The sequence below is a fragment of the Pelodiscus sinensis genome, chromosome 17 (genome assembly GCF_052426305.1).
Source record: "Pelodiscus sinensis isolate ZL-2025 chromosome 17, ASM5242630v1, whole genome shotgun sequence".
Classification (NCBI taxonomy): domain Eukaryota; kingdom Metazoa; phylum Chordata; order Testudines; family Trionychidae; genus Pelodiscus; species Pelodiscus sinensis.
Genome location: NC_143068.1, coordinates 10,455,341 through 10,479,207, shown reverse-complemented (window position 1 = coordinate 10,479,207; position 23,867 = coordinate 10,455,341). Strand labels below are relative to the sequence as shown.

At 42.2% G+C, this 23,867-nt stretch overlaps 1 long non-coding RNA gene across 1 annotated transcript in view; it reads left to right on the top strand.

The window, feature by feature from the left end:
* LOC102453262 (uncharacterized) overlaps positions 1–23,867 on the top strand; it is a 140,666-nt gene that overhangs the window by 4,541 nt on the left and 112,258 nt on the right. The gene's annotated exons all lie outside the window — the stretch shown is intronic.

Sequence of the window (23,867 nt, the reverse complement as noted above, 5' to 3'; positions counted from 1 at the left end):
TCAGCACTATTTTCTCCTGTGAACACATAAATGCACATATTGAAACTACCTGCTTGAGAAACATACTTCTTTATATGCCCATATGAACCTGGCAAGCTATGGAATGTAAAGAAGTATGTATTTCAGGTGGGGATCATTCTCAATGGAACAATGTGTGATCCAATGTTTTCAAAAAAAAGGGGGGGGGGGGAGAGAAGGACAGACAGAAATTTGTTTAAATGCCTGACATGGCAGACTGACCAGGGAGTCAATTGATGATCTTGTTCCAGTGCGTGTATTGTTCTGTCACTTTGCCTGTGTCAGCAGGTGGAAATGCTCATCAGGACATTAAATATTCAATATGCTGACTGCGGCATGGGCTTTGAAAGGCAATGCCAGAAGAAAGCTTGCTGTCCACTTGTGTTTTTAACAAGGGTAGAGGCCAATTGCTCTTGTTCTTTTTTGTTTGTTTGTTCTACCTCCCCCCAAAAAGTAGATGAGATGCCAACAAAGCAGAATGAGCTTTAAATTGAGAACGGAAAGGGATTAAATAGGAGAATGGAGTATGAAGGGGCGGGGGTAGAGACAGAGAGAGAATACAATGATTCTGCCTTAGCTGTGCAGTATTTTAGCTTTAAATGAATGTACAAACTTAAGCTTTTTGAACCTTTCCCATCTTAAAAAGTTCTCATGGTTAAAAGCAGTGAGATAAATTCTATTAACAGTCATCAAAACAATTTAAACACGTCTAAAGCACAAGGAATCCAAAATACATATATGTATTTTCCCTGAAAGAACAATAAAATTAGCAAGCTTGAATTTGAGAAGTCTTATGAGGCTTTTAAACATTTTTGTACATTGTACAACAAAATACACTTGGTTATGTTTCTGCTCTTCTGGAATTATGGTTTAAGAAGTGAATCCGGATGAAAGAAAATAGCGTTATATGTTGGATGCAGGACAAATGTTGAAGTAATCCCTTATTTGTTTAGAGAGAGTGTCTTACTCTTCCAAAACCAACCCGCCTCCCCACAAAAGAGCTTAACACAGATTGTTTTTTGTTTTAAACTTCATCAAAAGTGTTTTTTCTCACCTTCTGCCCCCCTCTCCCTCTGTGCCCAAGTTAACCTGATCTCAACTAATGGTGTTACTGGAAATTAACCTGAAACATTTTGCTTTAATAGAATGTCTTGCCTCTTGGTTAATACTGCTTATTATTTGCTTCAGTGCTAATATCTTGTTCGATTGAATCCTGGCAACTTGCTGTCCATTGCTGGGGCTGGTTAAACAACCAACAAGACATTTGGTTTTGGAGACTAGTAGAGCTTCACTTGTTCTAATGGCTCAGGAGAGTAAGCAAGCTACTGAATTTGGATTTTGAGAAAGTCCTTATTCCCCTCTATTCATGACAAGCCCCATTGTCACTGGTTACATGTATGCCAAAGGGGATTTAACTATAAGCAGGAGCTCATGAATAGCTGGTTAGAAAAGGCAGGCTGAATACCACTGAGGTTTTATGCCATATAGTATTCAGTAGATATTTTAAAGTAAATGCTATAGAAAGGCACAAAGGGTTTAGCTGAAGCTGACTAGGCCGAGTGAAAATCTTTTTATTTACTAAGCTGCATTTAAAAAAAGACTTTGCACTGAATGAAAGTGAAACTGAGCTAACTCTAGTACCACTGAGTAGAGCTGAGATACATGCAAGGGACCAGAAAGAGCACCTGTTATAATTCAAGGGGGCGTGGTCCTTCTGGCTTGGGTAGGTTTTTTTTTTAAATCATATGATCTTTGCTCTTTAGGAGAATCCCACTCATGACAGGCCCTTGGGAGCCGACAACAGGTGCAAGCCGCCACAATAAACTGTTACGGTTTTTCTGCCGAAAGGGATGACCTTTCGGCATGATTGACAGATTCCCTGGATGGGGAGGAGTGAAGTGACTCATAGTCTTCACCTGCTGGTATGCATTTAGCTAGGCTCATCTGAGCTTTTTCAGCTGCTGGGGCCCCCACGCTGTTTAATCATTGATATTTAAAAAAAATATTTCCCTTGTTGCGGTAGATGGAGGGCGGAACTCATCCTGCCCGAAACACCAGATCATTTGGTAAGCAGGGAAGCAAAGTCCTAACAAAATGTGCCTAGTCTGCAATTCCACCAATGAAGGCAGCGGCCACTGGTGGAATTACACAGGGAAGACATCCAAACCCGCTAAGCCATCTCCCGGAGGCAGCCGCTCCTTCCCCAGACATAGTCCTTGTTTGACATTAAAGTATTATGGCAAGAAGTAGTGTTCATCAAATAAAGAGAAAAAGGGAGCGGGGTAATATCTTTTATTGGACCCGCAGAAGTGGGTCCAATAAAAGATGTCACATCACCCACCTTGTCCTTCTAATATTCTGGGACAGGGGCAGCTAGAACTGTGCTTCATGTTCAGATGAAAGCACTAGTGTTTTGAAAATAGATTTAATGGAGCAATAAAATGACAGACAGTTCATAGGCTTGGTTGCAACTTCCCCTTATTGTAAATCACCTACATTAGCCTGATCCCCTGAATTAAAAAATGAGAGATTCTCTGTGTCATAGATAGAAAACAATTTTTTCCCTTTTTGTTGCTAACATTTTCCTCCCAGCTCAGGTGTCACTGAATCTTTTCCAATGTTTAGCGCTGCTCTTGCTTAGAGACATTGGTTTTGATTTACAGTAGGTACCTGCTTTCCTAATGCCACTTTTAGCAACTCCCCCCCCCCCTCGCTCCTAAATTATTATGCTTTTGAATCCAATGGAATTACTCATATTAGGGAGTTGCTATGCATTCAGATTTATGTAAATATTTTGCACGCTGTAATTTTAAGGGATGCCTTTGTGGTATTTTAATATACTGGCAGGAGGAAAATGAAGGAGGAGGAGAATAAAGGCATGGTGGGGGATATGCTTTCTGGAGCCTCATACAGTGATGTGGCCTTCCTCTGTAGCTCTGCTAGGTGCCCAAGTCTGGAGCATAGCTTTGCTGACATTCATTACAGTTTCCTCTTGTCCCCACTCGCTTCCCTGTAACAATGCAGAGGAACTTTGTGGTCCCTTCTAACCCTATGATTCTGTGATGCTCAGGTCTCTGTTTCTTAAGGTAGCCTCATGGAGAAACCTTCTAGGATGAGGAATAAAAGCATATGGTATGGAATGAACTTCAAAAGGTGAGCTCTGGCCCTCTTCCCATCCAAGTTAAAGGAAAAGGGGACCATCCGTCAGCTTCAACAGGAGACAGATTGGGTCCTAGGTCCTCTTAAAAAAAAATCAGGCTACTTCACTACCTGGTTGATAGTTCTTTCCTTAATTAAAATGGTAACTGGCCCCATCCCTGCAGAACTCAGCCACTGGAAGGAAAATTCAAGAGGGATTTGTTCCCGTTTCTGCAGCCCAACCACGTATGTTCCCTCCGCAGGTCAGGCATGGCAAAGAGTTCCATTGGAATACGTTGGGAAATTTGAGTGTTGTCATGCAAATGGCCAATTGAGCTTGTGAAATGCCAGTTGTGGAAACAGTAGCTTTGAGAACTATAAAAACTGTAAATCCAGTAGACCAAATTAGTGAAAAATTTCCTATACTACTCCTCACAAAATCCAGCCGTTTTAGAAATGAATTTTCTGCATGTAAGTGAAACCTTCCCGGGGTATTAAAATGGCTATTTTGCACACATTTCAGAGAGCACAAGGATTAGTGATGTACAGTTGTCACTGAGAGTGTCGAGGTTTTGTTGTTCATGTTGTTGGCAAGATATTTTTATTATTATTATTTTACATACATAGAACAGGTGGACAAATAAATTTCAGTACACCCTGCTAAAAAAGTCTGTTTGCAATTCAAGTTTAATAGTGCTTTCATCAAGCGTAATAAAGCATTTTATTGCACAAGTATTTCAAAGCATGTGCTAGCCCTGGTAAAAGCATTAGTAAAGGGGTGCATCAGCAATCTCATTTAAAACTGTCGACCCAATGTGAAAAATGTTGCGTTGAAGAATAAACTGCTATTAAGCATGATTAGATTGACCTGCAGGACAGATATTTTAGCTGCTGCAGCACAAGTCGATCAAAGTGAGCATCGCTTGGATTGCAAATTTTTTTTTTAATGCCCTAAATTAAAAATGAAAGAGACTTAGAATATTTAGGACCAGAGTGTGACTTTGGAGACGAGATTTGTGCATTTGATTCAAAGGGCTTTTTTTTGCAAGACAGGGAAGGGAGGGCATGTATTAATTGCTTGCCACTTTAACATAAATTGCAAGTATGTTACTCAGATCAACCAATCAAAAAAGAAATTGTGCTGACTCAGGGTTTGGACTAGTCTGCACGTCTGATTGCAGAAAAGATCAGCACTGCACTGCAGTATCTCTCCCTTCCTTTGACACCAGCTTAGCTGGGCAGGGCTTCCCTTGTGTTTCCCAGGATTGGTTTAGGCCTAGAGTAAGAGAAGAACCTGGAAAAGAAAGAAAGAAAGAAAGAAAGAAAGAAAGAAAGAAAGAAAGAAAGAAAGAAAGAGCCAAACTGATAATGATTCTTTTCAGTCCATTAGCAGGACCTCCCATCATAGGTCTGAGGACAAATGAAAACAGCATGAATCACCTAAGATATATTTTAAAAAATAGTTTTACCAAATCATGTATCTCACAGTGATCGAGGGTGCTCTGTCAAGATAAATATATTTGCTTCTTGTCTGATCCCCCTTAAAAGTTAGAACTGCCTATTGAATACTTCAGTTGCTGTTCCCTTTTAGTGAGTGATAGTAGGGTTAAATTTTGCAGCCTGGTATTGCAGTGGTTTTGGAAGTAGACAGCCACATCTAGAAAAGGTATTTCTGTTGGACTGTACAAGGTTATTGAGAGAAAAAATGGAGTCTAGTGGTTGATGGAAGGAGCTGGAAATCTCTGACAATGACTTACTTATGTGGTCTCGGTCAAGTAATTTAAAACAATCTGCCTCCATTTCCTCACCTGCAAGAAAAGGAGAATAATATTCATGGACTTATTTCTGTAGCATTGTTGAAGATGATATTTAGATAATGGGCCAAATTCATTTGTGGGTATAAACACCATCTGAGTTGATTAATTTATATCGTGGGTAAGTTTTATGCACTGTTAGTTAAGTGCTCAAAATACGAGCTTTGCACTAGAGTGAAAAGGTGAGTTAGGTAATATCTGTCATTGAGCCTAATTTTGTTGCTGAGAGAGATGTGGCTGTCTCTGTCACCAACAGGAGTTGGTCCAATTAAAGGTATTTTCTCACCTATCTTGTCTTTCTAATATCCTGGGTCCAACGTGACTAAAACATCACTGCAGAGCTAAATACTAAGTATTACTCTGTAAAATATCACTCATTGCTACTGCAGTCCCATGCATACAAACATATCCATGATAGAGTTTACAGTTTATCTTTGCACTGGGTATTTAATAAGTGAAGCCCCAGCTTTCCCTCAAATCAACAGCAAAACTCCCGTTGACTTCAGTAGTATCAGGATTTTCTCCAGAGTAATACTAGCCAATACCGGCATTACAAGGACAGTAGGCTTTTAAAAGGGAAGCCTTTCAAACCCTAGTCTGCAGTGATTTTACAAAGCCATTTATAGAACATCTGACTCACTTCTACCTGTACCACCGGCTGTAGCTGGCGTAGTGTAGGCATGAAACTTGACATGGCTGCTGGAAATGGCTCAGCATACACAGGAAAGAGAGCAGGCCCATCACAGCATGGGTGGTGTGCCTTCGGTGTCTGAAGCACAAGTTACATGGCTGGAAGAGAAAGAGAACACAAGGAGCATCACCCGCTTTGCGGCTCAGGTAGGGAGCAATGATTTTGGTCATGTGGCTTGTGCGCTGGCAGTAGTGGCCCTTTCTGTCCCCAGTTTTCAGATTCTCAAGTGCCTCGTGCAAGTTTGTGTGCAAGGGAGCAAAATGACTCTTGTCTTGTGTCTTTTCTGCAGCGAAGGAGTCTGTGAAATGCAAGCGCATTCTTTCCATGGCTCTGCAGCACATAAAGTCTAGTGTGAGTGTGCAGTTATAGCTGTATGTGGCGATAAATCCACATTTTCTTTGATCTTGCAGTCCATCTAAAGATATGTTGTTTCAAATAGCGTAACTTAAAATATTTTTGCAAGCCCTATTAAACCTAATCTACTATTTTAGTCCTATCCTCAGTAGTATTAACTATGTAGAGTTTCAATACCACCCAGTATATACAGGTTGGATAAGTATATACACATGGTAAATAACAGATGTGTTCGGAGTGTATAATGTTTATGCATATGCACAAATGGAGCCTAATCAGAGAACAAATGTATTTTTAATAATGAAGAAATTACTACTCTCCAGGGGAACGTAAAAGCAGAAGTTTTCAGCCATCAGATCATTTACCAGCAGTGTTCAGAAGGAAGGGGATACATAATATTTTGTCAGGCCAATTGACATCCTGAACAGATGCAGGGTTCTTTATTGTTGTGGAGGTTTTTTTTTTTAATAAAGCATGGTACAGTGTTTGAAAGTTGTTCACCATGCCCAGATATGGCCAGCATTTGAAAGTGTGCCGCTATCTAAAAAAGCCCAGAGGCAGTCTGATGAATCCAAGGGGACTACAGAACAGCTGATATAAATAGCCCTCATTCTCAGCTGCCTTTCTGGTGAAACTGTATTCACATGGCATCTGGGCAGTTAAGTAGTGCAGACCGCCGCATGATACCCCAAAGCAGAAGAGCAATGCGATCAGGGACCAAACAGCTGTAAGAACATGAGCCACTCCCGTGAAGGCCTTACATAGGCAAGTAAACACAGGCATTTCAGGAGTCGGCTAATGCTACAGGAGCAGGAATCTGGTGACCTAAGAGCAACCAAGAATAAAGTTCATTTCAAAGGCTAGGACACCAGCTGCCAGCCTCCAAAAGTCACTCTTTTTACTTGGGAGGCATGACGTTGCCTTTCCCTTTTTAGCCTGTTCGGTTCAAATTAAACTTGCAGGGAGAGAGCAAGGAACAGTCTCACACAGCAGAAACTGAAACAGTGCAAGTAATTCCTGAAGTAAACAAGACAAGACATTTGATCTCATTCAGAAGTCCAGTCCTGTTCCCTTTGAAATCAGTGGAAGTTTTCAATTAAATCTTAAAGTTAATCCTGAAAAGCAAAATTTTGGACTCCCCATCCCAAAGAAGCAATAATCTAGAGGCATCCGATCGATCAAGATACATGTAAAAATAATGATAATAATAATCTTGAGTGGATTGATAATAGATCAGTATCTATAGCTATACAGTATGCATGTTTTCGACAGACAGATTGTTTGGTTTCAGAGGGGTAGCTGTGTTAGTCTGTAAATTTAAAAAAAAAGAGCAGTCCTGTGATACCTTCAGATTGTTCTGTAACAGAGAGGTAGCTGCATTAGTCTGTATCTGCATAAACAATGAGAAGTCCTGTGGCACCTTATAGACTAATAGATTTATTGGATCATAAGCTTTCATGGGTAAAGACCCACTTCGTCAGATGCATGTAGTGGAAATTCCCACAAATTGTTCTGTGTACATCTAGACAGTAGTGGCCTTTCCCAGCTTAATATTAAATGATTTTTGCTTGAATGGGGCTTGCATTGGAGTCCATAGCCCTGTTTGTCTGAACGGAATACGGGAGATGGAATTGATGGGGATAGACGAAGGGTGGGCTAAGAGGGTGAGATTTGTATGTAGATGATGTTTATGGGGGATCCAGATGAAAGGCACTGGAATCGCTGTGTGAGAAATCCTGTTGAAGGATGAGCTCTGGTAATGTAAAGGCAGAGTAAGGTACGTCTACACTGCAAACTTCTTTCGGAATAAGCTTTTCTGGAAGGTATCTTCCAGAAAAGCTTATTTCGAAATAGTGCATCCACACTACAGGGAAGCCTCAAAATTAGTCAAGGAAGGCTCCCCTAATGTGGACATGATATCTCGACTTAGAGCCCCAGGTGGCACTGGGGAGGAATAATTTTAGAATGGTCCCAGTGAGGAGCTATATCGAAATAGCAGCAGTGGAGCATCTACACACACCCTCTTCTGACAAAGCTTTTTTGGAAAAGGGCTTATTCCTCGTGGAATGAGGTTTATTGCCATCAGAAAAAACCATCTGTTATTTTGACTTTCTGTTGAAATAATGCAATTGCAGTGTGGACGCTAGTATTGTTTTTCCGGAATAACGGCCATTGTGGGGGGGAGGATGGAAGATGCACCTAAGTAGTGGGGGGAGGAGGGGAGGATTTCTCACTCTTCTTTTGTTTATACTATATAGTTATTTCAATTATATAATCAGCAAAGAATATTGTGCTGCTGTTTTAGATCTAAATATTAAGCACATGAAAAAAGACTGGCACAACATTGGCGAAGTTATTAAAAAATTAACACCTCTCAATAGTACACGTGGCATAACCCTAAATAGTTAGTAAGGGAAAAGGAAAAAAAAAACTTTAGATGTGAAATGGCATTGTCTTATCTAGGGACACGTTAGTCATTAATTTCTTACACAGTGTTTATCCCATCTCTTTTCCTTCATTGATGTCAGGGCTCTGATGCACTTGTGAACAGAAACATATTTCTTTCTTTAAATTCCAGCAGCTTTTTACTAAGGTCCCTAAGACACAAAATATCTATCTTGCCATTTCTGCAAAGAACAGCAAAAGTAGCCCTTGCCTGGCTGTTCTCCCCGCACTCTGTCCCCGATGTTCATTCGGTCTATTTGAAACCGAATTTATTCCTAGGAAAGCCCCCATCAATTTCCTTTACTCTTTTGTTGACAAGTTTATTAAAAACCAGGGCAACTATGTATTAAACTTTTATCAGTGTTGAGAAAGAATGCATTCTTTGAATAGACACCAAAGTTATGGATTGAGCCTTAGCATTTCTTGTAGTTTGGCTGAGTCAGCGCAGCAAATACAAGCTACTATCTTTTTTTTTTTTTTCCTGAAAAGACCTTTTCTTAAATGACATGAGTAACAGTGTCTGAGGTTGGTAAACAGTTTAGGGGGTGGATAAATGCAAACCTATTCCCATGATGGGCTGGGGTCTTTGCTATTTATGTGAATAATTAACTAAAAATTGGAATTAAACATCCATTTTGCAATGAATCATCACCTCCTGGCAATTGAAGCAATACTGTTGGGACAAGAAATATGAAGTTATTTAGATATTTAAGCAATAAAAGCCAGCAAGTCATAATTGTAATACCCCATGATAGCTGAATTAGGCTCTATGAAATGTATTAGTATGCAATGAAGTTTCTTTGACCAATTTCACCACGTTTGATGTCTCTTGTTTATGGGTGTGTATTTAGAGCCCTGCATGAATACAACATTTTGTATCTGCATCTGCAGTCACAAAAATGAGCTGCGGATATATGCATCCATATCCACAGATGTGGATACCTGCAGATAGAAAGAGGATATCTGCAAATTTGCAGGGTTCTACATACAAAATTTGTGTCCACATCTGTATCATAAAAATGTGGATACCTATGGATATAAAGCAGATATCTGCAGATTTGCAGGGCTCTATGTATGTTATGTGGTTATAATTCTGTGATATAGGAACTTTGCTCATTTTCTTCAGTCATAAGATTAAAAGAAGAAGGACCCAATATTTTGCACAGTGTTAAAAATAAAACACTAGAATCACATAACCTAGTTTCTCTTTGGTCATGCAATCGAGCTTTTAAACGTTAAAAGAGCCTTGAAAAATAGTTGGTACGAAGGTTTTTGAACTGACAAAACAAAAGACATGAGGAAACGAAGCAAATGTATCGTTTAAACCCAGAATGTTTGAACCAACAAACAATCCCTCTGATTGCACAAACAGCATAATTCTTTACCTGTCACAGCATCCAAGGATTTTTTTAGTTTTTAAGCAGGTTTGCTGGAATAATTTGTCAAGTATAACAGGGAGTTTTCAGTGTGGCGGAGAATCATTTGTCACAACACACGGCAGTGCACCAAAGCAATCCTAAAAGCTTTGTGCAACTCCATAATTAGATAGGAGTTAACATATGTGTATTAGATAGATCGTCATTCATGTGGTAGGGTACATTAGAGCAGGGGGTGGCCAATATTATGCCGTGCATAAAGTAGGCAGTGCGTATTCTGAGCAAATGCATCTTACTCTGGGAGTTTATCTACATCACCATTTGCTCCAATTATAACTAATTGGACACATATTGCATTTTCATAGCATCTAATTTTCCATTGATTTTAACAGGACGGCTGGTGTTTTGTAGTAGACAGCCGTATGTGGTATCAGTTGCTGTTTAAAAATGCTGAGTACCCTGCCCTGGATGGGATTATGCAATCAGCAGATGTTTTAAAACCTATTTAATTGTTTGGTTCATAAAATGCACAAACTGTATTAGGGAACAGCTTCATTGTCTTTTAATACCCCTTAGTTTAAAAAATAGCATTGCAGCTGTGGCATTCAAAAGATGCAGCTTCAGGAAACACATACATATTGTTGCACTTCAGATCAATGGCTTCAGAATTTTCTGTATTACATTTCTAGATTCTATATATTTAGGCACAAGAAGGCCTTAGAGAAACACGACCATTATGGAAGGGGCATTGCTGCTAATTGTTCTCTTATATTAGGCTACATTTACACAGCACGCTTATTTCAAAATAAGCTATTCTGGAAGAAATACTCCTAAATAGTTTATTTCGGAATAGCACGTCTACACTATCGAGAAGCTGCAAAATTAGTCCGAAGCAGGCTCCCCTAATGTGGATGTGCTACCTCAATTTAGAGCCCCAAGAGGCACCGGGGAGTAATTACTTTGAATGGCCCTGGGGAAGAGCTATTTCAAATAGCAATAGTGGAGCATCCACACTACTGCTATTCCAAAATAGCTATTTTAATAGGAATATACATTATTCCTCGTGGAATGAGGTATACACAAGTCAGAATAAACCATCTGTTATTTCACATTTATGTTGAATTAACGGAATTGCTGTGTAGACACTCGCATTGTTATTTCGGAATAACAGTTGTTATTCCGAAATAATGCTGCTGGATAGACACACCCTTAGGGTATGTCTACACTACAAAGCTTAGAATGGCCATGCTGGGTCAGACGAAAGTCCATCTAGCCCAGTAGCCTGTCTGTCAACAGCGGCCAACACTAGGTACCCTGGAGGGGATGGACCGAAGACCAATGACCAAGCCATTTGTCTCGTGCCATCCATCTCCAGCCTTCCACAAACAGAGGCCAGGCTCTCCTGCAGCCCCCCTGATTGACCCCCCTCCCCGGATGGCAGCCTGCGTCAAGTGCAGTCAGGCTGATGACCGAGTGCTGTGATGTGCCGAGTGTGGGCACTCAGGGCACTCCAAGCCAGGACTACTTTGCAAGCGGGGAAGCCCTGAGAACTGTCTGTCCGGGGTGGGGGTCGGGTCCCTTTAAGCACAGCCCTCAGCTAGCCTGAGACAGCAGCTCCACACTCTAAGTCCTAATCTGATGCCCTGCCGGCATTGCTTCTGGCCATCCTTATCCTCAGTTCAGGGTCCACTCAGTGTGGACATGCTAGTTCGAATTAGCAAAATGCTAATTCGAACTAGTTTTTAAGTCTATATGCACTAATTCGAATTAGCTTAGTTCGAATTAAGTAATTTGAACTAATTTAGTTCGAATTAGTGCTGTAGTGTAGACATACCCTTAGAGATGTATCTTAACCACAACATTTGCATCAAATCAGACTGTGAACTCCTTGTATTTTTTGTGGATTTGTACTGTGTTTGAATTTGGTCTTTTATCTACACTGGGTGCAGCAGTGAAATTTGGATTCAGATCTGGAATTTCAGATTTTGATTCTGTCCTCTCTTTGTCTTAAATATAATTTTACCATAGTGGCTTTTGATTGCTTTATTGTTCATGGTGGACATTGATATCCCTCCCCCCACCCAAGAACAAGGTGGAACATACAAGTAAACTCGGGACTCTTGAAAGTTCAGTTGCATTTAAGCAAATAACCACTGCATCAGAATTGAAACAACTGTCTTCTGTTTCTGAAGAAGTGGGTTGTGCCCATGAAAACTTATCCCATCTAGGTTTTTTTTAGTCTCTAAGGTGCTGCAGAACTCTTTGTTCTTTTTTAAGTTTTTTCAGTTACAGGCTCACACAGCTATCCCTCTATGTCTTCTGTTCGGTATCGCTGCAGAAATAGGATTTAAAAGTGATCTCTAGCTCAGAGAATAGAAAAGGAGGAGAGGTGGCATCTTAGCAAAGTATTTTCAGTGGTGTACATTTATGTCTTAGAGGCACAAAACAAGCTTGGAACAGATTTACATATTGGTATCAATTAATGGGACATAGAGCAGCTAAAACATGATGGCAATTGTGTTTTGGAGATATCGCATTACACATGGGGTTGTGGTAGGCTTGCTGTCTTTAGTCATAAGCAGAAACCTCCTTGTGTTTGTGGGAGACAGGTGAGTGCTCCAGAAGGTGTAAGTTAAATATATTATTAATTTCAGGTAATATTTTTTAGTTTGAAAGACTCAGTAGGCAGTGAAAAGTTTGCAACTACTCTAGTCCTATTGCACCCTAAAGTGACCATATGCTTCTTAATAAGTTCATATAAAATCTAAGCAGAAGATACATGTACTCTGCCTGTGCTGTACATTTTGGGGTGGATTCCTCACATTTTAAGAATAGACATTAGAAAGATGTGCAGGTTGAACCTCTCTAGTGAGGCACACTTTGGTCCAGCAACATCTGTGGTCTGGCATGATTTTAGTTAGTCAGAAGTCCACTTATCATGGGTGTGGACAAGTTTCCCACAGTCTATCAAAGTTTGTTTATGGCCACAAGTCTTGGCTCTCAGTGTTCTGTGCTGTTATTTAGCTCTAGTTGACCCCTAAATGTCTTCTAAGAGCCCAGTAAGCAGTGGAAGTGTTGGTCATGCTGCTAGACAATATTAACCTCCCATAGTCCAACAAAGTCTCTGCTTTGGCATCGGTCTGACTGGCTGGTATTAGACTAGAAAGGTACAACCTCTCCTGCATTTTCTTATATGTGATTTAAATCTGTTATAATATGATTCATATTTGACAGCTCTAAGAAAAAAGGACCAATTAAGTTTATATTTTATGGCTTACAAAATTTATAATTTGGACAAAATACAGCAACTTGGGGATTGATTGAAACATCTTTGCAAAGATACAATGCAGTCCAATGGAATCATCTGAAATACAGGTATGGGCTCTTTGGTGAAAAACCAACAAAGTGAGAGATAAGAGATTCTCTGTGTTATCAAAGAGCATTTCATTTTTGGGAAATTCCTTCAGATTTAGCAGCATTTGGATGGAAATCAAATAACACATTAACTTGTGGGAGGGAAAAACCCTTCTAAAGCTAATTACTAAGGGACTGTGCACTTCATTAAGATAAAGCTGTAGAAAAATCAATGTTCTGTATTGTTGGTTTTTTTCCCCTTTTGATTGGATTTTAGAATGATAAATTGTGAATGCACTTGATCTAAAAATGATTTGTTTATTCGGATGAAGACCAAGAGTGCTTTGTCTCATTTGGCCTTTTAGCTTGTAATGATAATGGCTTCAAGGGGCATTCATTTTTCAAATGGGGTTTGGACTGGAGTATCCAGTATCATAGCCAGATGCACTCCTAAAGTCAAAAGGATGGACCCAGTGCAATGGTTCAATGCCAGCTAATTCTATTGCATGTTGAATCTTCTGCTTCATTAGGAATATTGACAATTTGTGATAAATTCTTTGGCTTCCCTAGGCCGTCTATAACATATCTTTATCGGGATATTGAGACAAAGGCAGAAAGCTCATCAAGATAGAAGATCCTTCAGTGTAACCGTCTAGTGACTCTCACCTCGATATCAAAGTTTCCGTAACCTGGTACATTTGTGTACCCTGATGAGCAGAAGTATTCACAAAGGAGCCAATGTTTGAGATAACAATACAAGGGACGCACCATCCATTGGTGGAAAGAGAGAGAAAGGGGAGACATCTGAGTGTAGTATGTTTGCACTGTTGCTCACTAAACACTCTCAGGTCACTGCACTACCATGTTCAATGCAGTCTTGCTTATACTTAAAATGTTATCTGACAAATTAGGTGCTAGTATCCTAGGTGGGCCTGGGAAAGACACTGACATCCCAGAAGAGGGAACAGAAAGGGTTAATCCTTTGTTGCTCAGCATTAAGGTAATCGTTGTGCAAGTCACCACTCCAAGAAACACTGGCCGAAATTTGGATGGCAAATCCTGTGTTTGAAAGAATTTGGCAATTTTGGATTTGGCCGAACGTGACATTAAAACATCTCATCCCTCCAGGTGCAATATTAGTGTGCCCATTAAAGTCACGGGGTGCAAGATCTCTCCAAAAACATGATCTTTCACCTGAAAAATGGCTAAGGGGGAACAAACTACAATTGGGATATGTTTGAATTTCCCGGGCTTCATTTGCATGTTGCCAGGCGCCGCCATTTTTAAATGTCCGCTAGTTCGGACTCCGTACCCGCGGCTACACGCGGCATGAACTAGGTAGTTCGGATTAGGCTTCCTGTTCCGAACTATCTGTACACCTCGTTCCATGAGGAGTAACGGTAGTTCGGAATAGGAAGCCTAATCCGAACTACCTAGTTCGTGCCGCGTGTAGCCGCGGGCACGGAGTCCGAACTAGCGGACATTTAAAATTGGCGGTGCCCGGCAACATGCAAATGAAGTCCGGGAAATTCAAATCCCGGGCTTCATTTGCAACTCCAGTTGACTACATTAACCACCCTAGTTCGAACTAGGGTGGTAGTGTAGACATACCCTCAGTGCCTTTGTCTCCCATTGACTTCCAAGGAAGCTGAGAACACTCCCGCTGGTCATAGAATCATAAATGATTAGGGTTGGAAGAGATCTCGGGAGGTCACCTAGTCTAACCTCAGGCTCAAAGCAGGACCAACCCCAACTAAATCATCCCAGCCAGGGCTTTTCCAAACCTGGCCTTAAAAACCTCGAAGGATGGACATTCCACCACCTTCCTAGGCAACCCATTCCAGTGCTTCACTACCCTCCTAGTGAAATAGTTTTTCCGAATATCCAACCTAGACCTTCCCCACTGCAACTTGAGACCATTGCTCCTTTTTCTGTCATCTGCCACCCCTGAGATTAGCCTGGTTCCATCCTCTTTGGAACTTCCTAAAACTGAACAGCTGGCTGAGACAGACACAGGGTTTGAATCCTAATTTCCAGAGTCCCAGGCCCTTCCTTGGCTCACCATCCTGCATTCTCCTTGGACCAGCAACTTGTAAGAGGTGCCTCGTGTTCAAGTCAGCTTGTACCCTTTTGACACTTCTGCCTGAACCACTAATTCTTCAGCCCAATGTACATTTTGTAAATCTGGAGCTTTGCTGCTGAGTCTTCTCCATAAACAACAGTGGAAAAGTCTTACCCAGGCTCACAGCCCTGTGATGCACTTGGAATTGCCCAGCTAGGAGGCCAATGAGCCTTGTTGCTGAATAACCATTTTTAGGAGTCCTTCATGCCTGAGACGGCTGTTTCTCGGTTGCGGCTGATATCTCGCCACTAGAGCAGCATCATTATTTTTGATGAATGGCCTTCGGAAGAGGAAAAACTAAATTTTCTAAAAAGGAAACCTCCAGCCATAACTCACTGCCGATTATTTAAACAAAATGTTGCAATGTGCACGCACATTGATTTCAAATATTTTACACGGGCTCTTCCCAAAGCAAAACTCGGGAGCTCAAGGAACAACCTTTCGCTTCAAAGAGGGGGGATGTAGGATTAACCCCTTTGCTACTGGCATTCTTCCCCAGCCCTCTCTGCTGCAGCTCTCCTCCTTGGCTGCTTTTCGGATGACATTCCCACATCAGTGGAATTTCAGGATGCCCCCGGTGTGTCTAGTGGCACAGCCTTGAGGTCAGTAGCTCATATAACTTGTTGCATGCTGAAACAAAATCTATGTGCCCAGGCCTGCTGATGGGGAGGGGAAAGGGTAGCTTCCCCAGAGCCCAGAGATTTAAAAGGATCTGGGGCTCCAAGCTGCCACCACCACAGCAGGAGTGACAGTGGCCAGAGCCCCGGACCCTTTAAATTGCTGCCGGAGCCCCGGGAGGTGCACACCAGGCAGTGCTGATGGGATTGTGGGGGGAAGTTCTGCCCCCTCTGCCCGAAACCCACCTCTTCTAGAGGCCTGGAGCCATCCCCCCTCCTCCCACTTTGCACAGAGCCTGGCGAAGTCTGTCAGCCACCTTGCATGTGCCTGTCATGATTTAAGTTGCATGTTCTGTGCAGCATAGTTAAGTGAAGGTGTCTGCTCCCCTTTTACTATCCTTAGATAATTCCTTTTTTCCTCTCCTACCGCTAACTAAAGGATGGGATTAATACTTCCAGGCTTTCTCTGTCTGTTTATTTAGTTCCTCGACTTGATTGTCTCTTGACATGGTTCCTAGAGATAACTTGATTTAATTAATTGCAGCGCTCTTCTTTAAAAGCTGTTCTTTCTCTCTTCTGCCCTCTTCCCTCCCCCCATTTATTTATAGGAAGTTTAGAGTAATGGTTTGGAGCAATCAAGTGATCTGTAATTCCTACAGATACAACCCAAAGCCTGTTTTGGTGAGCTGCATTTCTGGCCCGTTTGTTCTATTTCCACATGCAGTGGTCTAAGACACGTGTTATTTCCCTGGTAGCATTTTGCACAGTTGGTAGACGCCTGCAAAGTCAGAAGCGTCACCTTTCCCATACGGAGCTTAAAAATTCTTTATGGATGTGATGCTTAAAGATACATACAATATTGATCTGACTCCAGATAAAACAGGGCTGGTTTTGTTGTACAGCACAGCACAAACCATTAGAGCTGATGTATACTTTACTTAATTTACTGATTTCCAGCAATGGACTGTTAATTCTGCAGAGCCTTCTGAGACAAATCTCTCTCAGGTAGGAATGTTAAAATGTGTTTAATTATGTAATCATGTAACCGCTGAAAATGTCAGTGGTTATGCAGTTACATGCAGGGAGGAGGGGGAGGCGGCTCCCGCCTGCTGCCTCTGATACAGAGTCAGTTGTGTGTGTGTGTGTGTGAGAGTGTGTGTGTGGGGAGAGGAAGGGGGTGTAGGCAGGAGTTGGCTTTTAAGCCGGCTTCCTGCATGCACCGGCTCCTGCGGAATGGCCTGGCATGCGGTGGGTGGGAGGGCTGCTTCTAACCGTGCACATTAGCTGATGAGGCCAGGCTCCTGGGTTAACCATGTAAACAGTTTTACATATCCCTGAAACATAACTGCCATGCTTGCAATTTGGGCAAACAGCGTTTACTAGCACTAAGTATTGTGTAGTCCTCAGAACTACACAATTATTGCTGGTTCTCCTCCAGATCCTTTTTCAAACAAGAAATCAAAGGTAATGGGCTGCCATGAAACAGTGCCGGTGTTCCTTTTTGCCCCTCTTTTTTACTTTACTTTTCATTACTCTCCTTTGGTTAGTTGCAGGTGGCCAACCCCCACCTCCCAAATCACGGGTGTCAAGCAGATATTAAACATACTGAAAATCCTGGCTTTAATGGCAGATCAGCGGCTAATGTGGGTTGGTGGATATACTGTCAGAAGAGAGGACATTAGGCTAGATGGACCTTTGGTCTGACCCAGTGTGGCCGTTCTGTACAGAGACAGAGGTTGCTAACCTCTGGAAATGTTTCAGACTATTTTACTTGGTCCCTCCCATGTGCTGAGGAAAACTGCAGAGAGAAGATGTCCTCTACAGTTCTAAACTGTTCGACCGCAGGATGCCTTACAATAGTGAGTGACATGGCCCGTGGTCTACTGGCCTTTGTAGCCAATGTCTATAGGTTATCACTGTGAGCAACAAAGCAGAAGGGAGAACAGCAAACAATAACAAATGCCAGGGAAGAAAGCATGAGGTGGGGGATTAAATGCCCAGATTAGACCTTTATTTGTGTGAGAGCCTAATAGCATTTTAGCTTTTGAGGGAAAACAGACTATAAAAGCACTATGGCGTCCTACAATGACACAATAGGAAGTCCACTACTCCAATCCGTTACATTCAGACCCAGTGTTCAGCTCTAGCAGCTAAGAAGCTTAAATAAATCCTGACTACCTGAAAACGAAGCTTTCTGAACCAGGGCAACATAAAACAGCAAGTCCAGAAGAAGTCCAGGTGGCGGTGAAGGGAAGAACCCCGAGGAATGACACATTTTGCTTTCCATGAGCCCAAAATGCTTTGCTAAAGCTGGTAAAATGGAACCAAATCAACTGTTCAATGGATTTGGTCCCCTTCAACCAGCTGTAGCTGTGCATTGATCACTCAGATGCAGCCTGAAGGATTATGGACTTGAACTGGACCAGGACAACTAAGGTAGCAGAAGACAAATGGCCACATGGACCCTGTCGATAAGGAAATTATGATGATTGGCACCTGCAGATCTATCACCCTGCCTCTAACCTGGTGGGCTGAACCGGAGTCATTATGTGGTTGCCAGTCAATTCCATGTAACTGAGACCCCCTCCCTTGAGATTGATAGTCTCAGTCTTCCCACTGTATTGATTTGAGCTGTAATTCAGAACTGTATATTTTAACTGCAAATGCGGCACTTTCACATGTATGCACAGAAGCCTTTCAAAGAGCCCCATGCCTCAATGTCCTGTCTATCGTGATGCTGAATAAACATTTTGATGCAAAGTTCCCTTCTCGGTATTTTGTACTATGTAATTCCCTACTTAGCTGGCAGACTCTCATGAAGAAATGGATGTTATGAAGCCTGTGCAGCTAGATATAAGAAATGAGCTCCAAACGAGATACTTTCTAAACATCCCCAGACCGGTAAACATCCACATCCACTGATTGCTTGTGGAATCAGTGGTCAAAGGTGTTACGGCTGAGAGTCTATGGAGTGGAGCAAACAAATATGTTCCAATAATGGTCCTTTGTTTCTCTTGGTTCTTAAATTGACCTCAAGCTTCTAAGAGCCCTGTGTAAGCTATAAAGCCCAATCTGGCGATAATGAGCATTGATGTTATGCTAATAACTTAACGAAAATCACTCACTTGCTAATATAATAATGACGGATGGGAAAGTAAACCTAGTGTCATCTCTTCCTAGCTTTATCATACATCTATAGGACTATCACAAGCTACAGAAAATGTTGGCCATTAAGATCCAAATTCTGGTGTGAGATTACATATTTCCCTCATTTCAGGATACTTGGATCAGATTTTCTCTTGGCATAATTGAGTGCACTGCTGTTGATGTAAACGTGGTTTTGAGTTCTTCCATCAGGAAAGAGTTTTGACTTGCATTAGGCCAGATTTAGGCCCAGACACTGAAACTACATGAATAATCTCACAGAAGTCCCTGGTATTATTTACATGCCTAGAGATGAACAAGGGAAGAATGTTGGCTGGCCTTACCTTATTTAGGTTGGTCTCACCTTAGTTAGAAAATTACATTCAAACTCATGAATTTTTAGAGGATGAGAAATTAGGGAGACATGTTATTAAACTAGCATCCCCGCCTCAAGATAAAAGGCAAAGTTATGTTTGTCATAAAAAGATCCATTTTGTTGGCATTTTGGAGGTGTTCAAAGATACTGGCGGAAATCCTACTCAACTGAACTCAATGAGATTTTTGCCCTCGACTTCTTGCAATCCAGTTAAACTGAAGTACCACTCACAATAAGTAGAGAAAAAGAAGTCTTCTCAGCTGATCCTCTTGGAAAAGAGCAGCCAGATTGACTTACATTCTGAAAAAAAAAAAAGTCTAAAGGCAAAAATAACAAATTTCACTAACCATGACACTATATATCTGCTATACAGAGAAAATAAGTTTATCTTTTGTTAGGGGTGGTTTCTGTTTCCTGGAAATGACTATTGTGTTCTGAGATTAAATTCCCATGGAAACACTTTGAAAATTTAGGTATTATGTTGTTTGTTTTCCCCTTCCTGCCTCCTCGAGCAATTAGCTGGTAATTATTAGTAATTAAATATGCCAGCAGGGATCAACATATTGCATCAGAGCTGATTAGAAATATTTACACTCAATTTTTTAAAATTAGAAGACATAAAGCAATGCATCAAAAATATGGGCCATTTTTATCCTCACAAAATGAACTACATTTTTAAAAAGCACACAGAAAAGAGTCTTTTTCATCATGCAACAAATTGCAGAACATCAAGATAACATACCATGAAAATACTTCCGGGAAGGATTTCCTTATGGACTACTGAAAAACAACCAGATCCTATACATTCTGCTATTGGTGGCTGGAGACATACACCAGTAGGCATGCAGTTTGTTCCAGTGGGAAGAGACCTGGATATATTGGATTGTAAACTGTGTTAAGCAATGCCAGCTCTACCCTGGGCAAAATATTCAAACCCTGCCTTCATCACTGTACCTTTGGTTTGCAGACACAAGTAACAGTGTGCACAATTTTTTCCCCACCGGTAGCCATTTGCATAGCACCTTAAAGTGAATATCCATGTCCAAACTCCTGAGTGAGCCCTCAAATCAGGCCTCAGAGAGTTGTACAGGAATGACACTGGGTTCAGGCTGGTTGAAAATGGTAGGTGTGTGAACAAGGAGCACAGACGCAGAAACAAGGATAGAAAGGAAGAAGAGCGACAAAGAGTATTGAAGAGAAAGGGAATCCTCAAAAGTAGACCCTGTTTGCTGACAGTCTAGGCTCTGAATGGGATCAGGACTTAGTCCAGAAAGAAAAGAGAGCGTAAGAATAGATGCTTCCAGCAGAGAGCAGACTAGCTTGTCAAAATATTACTTCCCTCCCTCTCCCTCTTCTCAATCTGGGTAATTCTAATTCCCATGGGCTGCATCCAGTGTAAACAACCCCATTATTAAAATTCTTCCTTGGCAATGATAATTAAGTTGCTAAAAATGTTTAAGGGAAAGCTGGAGGCATCATCATTTAAACAAAATAGTGAATGTAAATGAGTGTACATCTTTTTTCTTCTTAAAGGTGCGGTACTGAATAATAACACATCTATTGAAACTGGTTTGGTTGGCTTTTCTTTTAACTTGTTGGACAGATTTTTTGCAGGTAACACATGAAAATGCACGAAGCAACTGGCCCACAGCATAATTATTCAAATGTATTTGCACAAACTATCGGTAAAGCATCTATTTGTCCCAAGGCATTATTTCTCTAAGGCAGGGGTCTCCAACCTTTTTAAGCACAAGATCACTTTTTGAATTAAAGTGCAACTCAATATCTACCTCAAACCCAAATATCCTTGCCCTGCTCCCTTTGTGCCACTTGCCCCGCCTCTCTCTGAGGCTCCGCCCCTGCTCACTCCATCTTACCTCCCTCCCCAATCCTCCTCACTTTCACCAGGCTGGGCAGAGGGTTGGGGTGCAGGTTCTGAACTTGGGTTAAAATATTTAGAGTGTGAGGGGCTCTGAGCTAAGCATGGGGCAGGCAGTTGGGTTGCAGGTTCTAGGTGCAGGCTCTGGGAGGCTGTTTGGATGCATGGGGGCTCAGAGCTAGGGCAGGGGCTTGAGGTATAGGAGGCAGTTCATTACTTGGTTAGGGGTTCAGGATGTGGACTCCAGATGGGCCCTACTTACCTCAGGTGGCTCCTGGGTGGTGGTGCAGTGGGGCTAAGGCAGGCTCCCCCTGCCCTAGCCCTGCACCACTCCCAAAAGCAGCCAGTAAACTTGCTGTATCCCTAGTCCTTTTGTGCCCCCCGCCACTCTGCAGAGATAGGATACGGGGGAGGGAGAGAAGGGGGCACCTTGACATCAGCACCCTCCTGTGCCTCCCCTGCCCTGCACAGCAAGCAGGAAGCTCCTGAGGGAACAACTCCAAGCCAAAGGGCCAGAGATGCACAGTAGTGGGAGAAGGAGCAGCTGAAGTGCTGGCACTTGGTAGCCACCGGGCCAAACTAGTCAGGATCATCTGTCAGAGGATCCAAGATCTACCAGTAGATCCTGATCTACTGGTTGGTGACCACTGCTCCAAGGACTGTTCTGTGTGTTTGCATATACCAATATTTGGCATATGTACACCTATGAAAACACACACATAGGTAGATACATATAACAATTACACATATCATATTTTAGTTTTATTAAATGAACTTATCAGATAGATAGATAGATAGATAGATAGATAGATAGATAGATAGATAGATAGACTCTCTCTTTCTCTCCCTCTGTCTCTCTCTATGCACTTTGGCCGAGATTAGGTACGTAAGTCCATATAAGTGACCCATTTTCAAAGGCGCTGGAAACATGCAGCTCCCACTAAAGTCTATGCTGCCAGGGGTGTTCAGTACCTTTGAAAATTAAGCCATTCGTTTTGATACTTAAAGATGCTTAAACACATTTAAGGATGTGGTGAAGACTAGGACTTTAACAGGGTTAAAAAAAGTGCTACATAGATTCATGGAGGCTAGGTCCATCAATGGCTATTAGCCAGGGTGGGTAGGAATGATGTCCCTAGTTTCTGTCTGTAAATGGGTGACAGTAGGGATCATGTGAGGCTTACCTGTTGTGTTCCCTCCCTATGGGACATCTGGGACTGGCCACTGTCGGCAGACAGGATACTGGACTAGATGTACCTTTAGTCTGACCCAGTATGGCCATTCTTATACTCTGATGATTATCTTTAGGTGTCCATGCTTGAAAAATGTTGCCAGTACTTTTATTGACTAATTGCATTTTTATAGAGCAGGAAATGCAATTCACTTAACAAGGGTTTTCTGAAACAATATAGCCTATGATAGTCTATTAGAGGAAATACAAGAGTTGAGAGTGACGCTTGACCAGAGTAGATTACTAGGCTCGCATTACAACCATCTGGGGCCAGATTCTCCAGCTGCGACAAGCTACAGTCAGAGCAAAACTGGAAGGCACAAGGGCGACAAAGGTGGTATGCCCCTTATCTGTGCAGGCCTGATTCAGAGCAGCCTGTGAGCTGTAGTTAGTTATGGAGCCAGCATCTGGTTTCCAAGGGACCTTTTTGGCAGCTAATAATTGTCGGGGAATGGGGATGCACTGATCAAGCAGGATCTCCCCTGATTCACTCAGGAGGAGGGAAGGAGATAGGTGTAGGAGCTGCTTGAACTGTCTTATGCCACCCAAACATGGCAGAGGAAATTCTCCAGGGCCCTCCTGTGAGTGCGAACAAGAGGAAGACTGGGTCAGAAATGCCTGTCATGCAGTTCCGGGGCGGTTCTGTCCATTGTTGCACTTTTTCTAAACCTAGCTAGTGCACCACAATTTGTATTGACTGGCCCACTTGTAGCCAGTCGGTCCAGAGGCCAGGGATCAAATAGGCTGCCGAGTATGATGTATCCTGTTGTCCCCGAGAGATCATTCCGGTTGGTCAGGGTTGAGGCTGCATGCCATGCTGCAGTTCAGACTGTGCGTGCTCTGCAGCCCATGTTGTTAGCCCAGCAGGATCCCTGAATACACATCAAAAGGGAAATGAGATAGAAAAAGAGTTTGACTCCATCCCAGAATAGTGATGTGCTCTCCAAAGGTATCTTGCAGGTGTCCCTAGGCCCCATCAGCTTCTTTGGGCTTGACTTCAGCAATCGGAGCTGCTCGGTGCAGAACGAGTTAAGCCATTCCACTACTGGTGAGTGGTAGCCCCTACACCAATCACAGGAGCCACAGAGACTTTCCTTTACTTCTTACCAAAGCTTCAGGGTGTAGGACCCTCGTTGATTGAACATGTTAGTTCATGTCCCTTTCTCTAAGAGGGCTGCCATGCCCAGGAGGAAAGCACAGCCTCCCGTTAGACAGGCACCATTTCCTAGCACTTAGGGAGCGGCTGGATTTTCTGCATTCCGGGCGCAGGTGAAACCCACAAAGAAATGCCAGCGTGAGCTGCGCGGA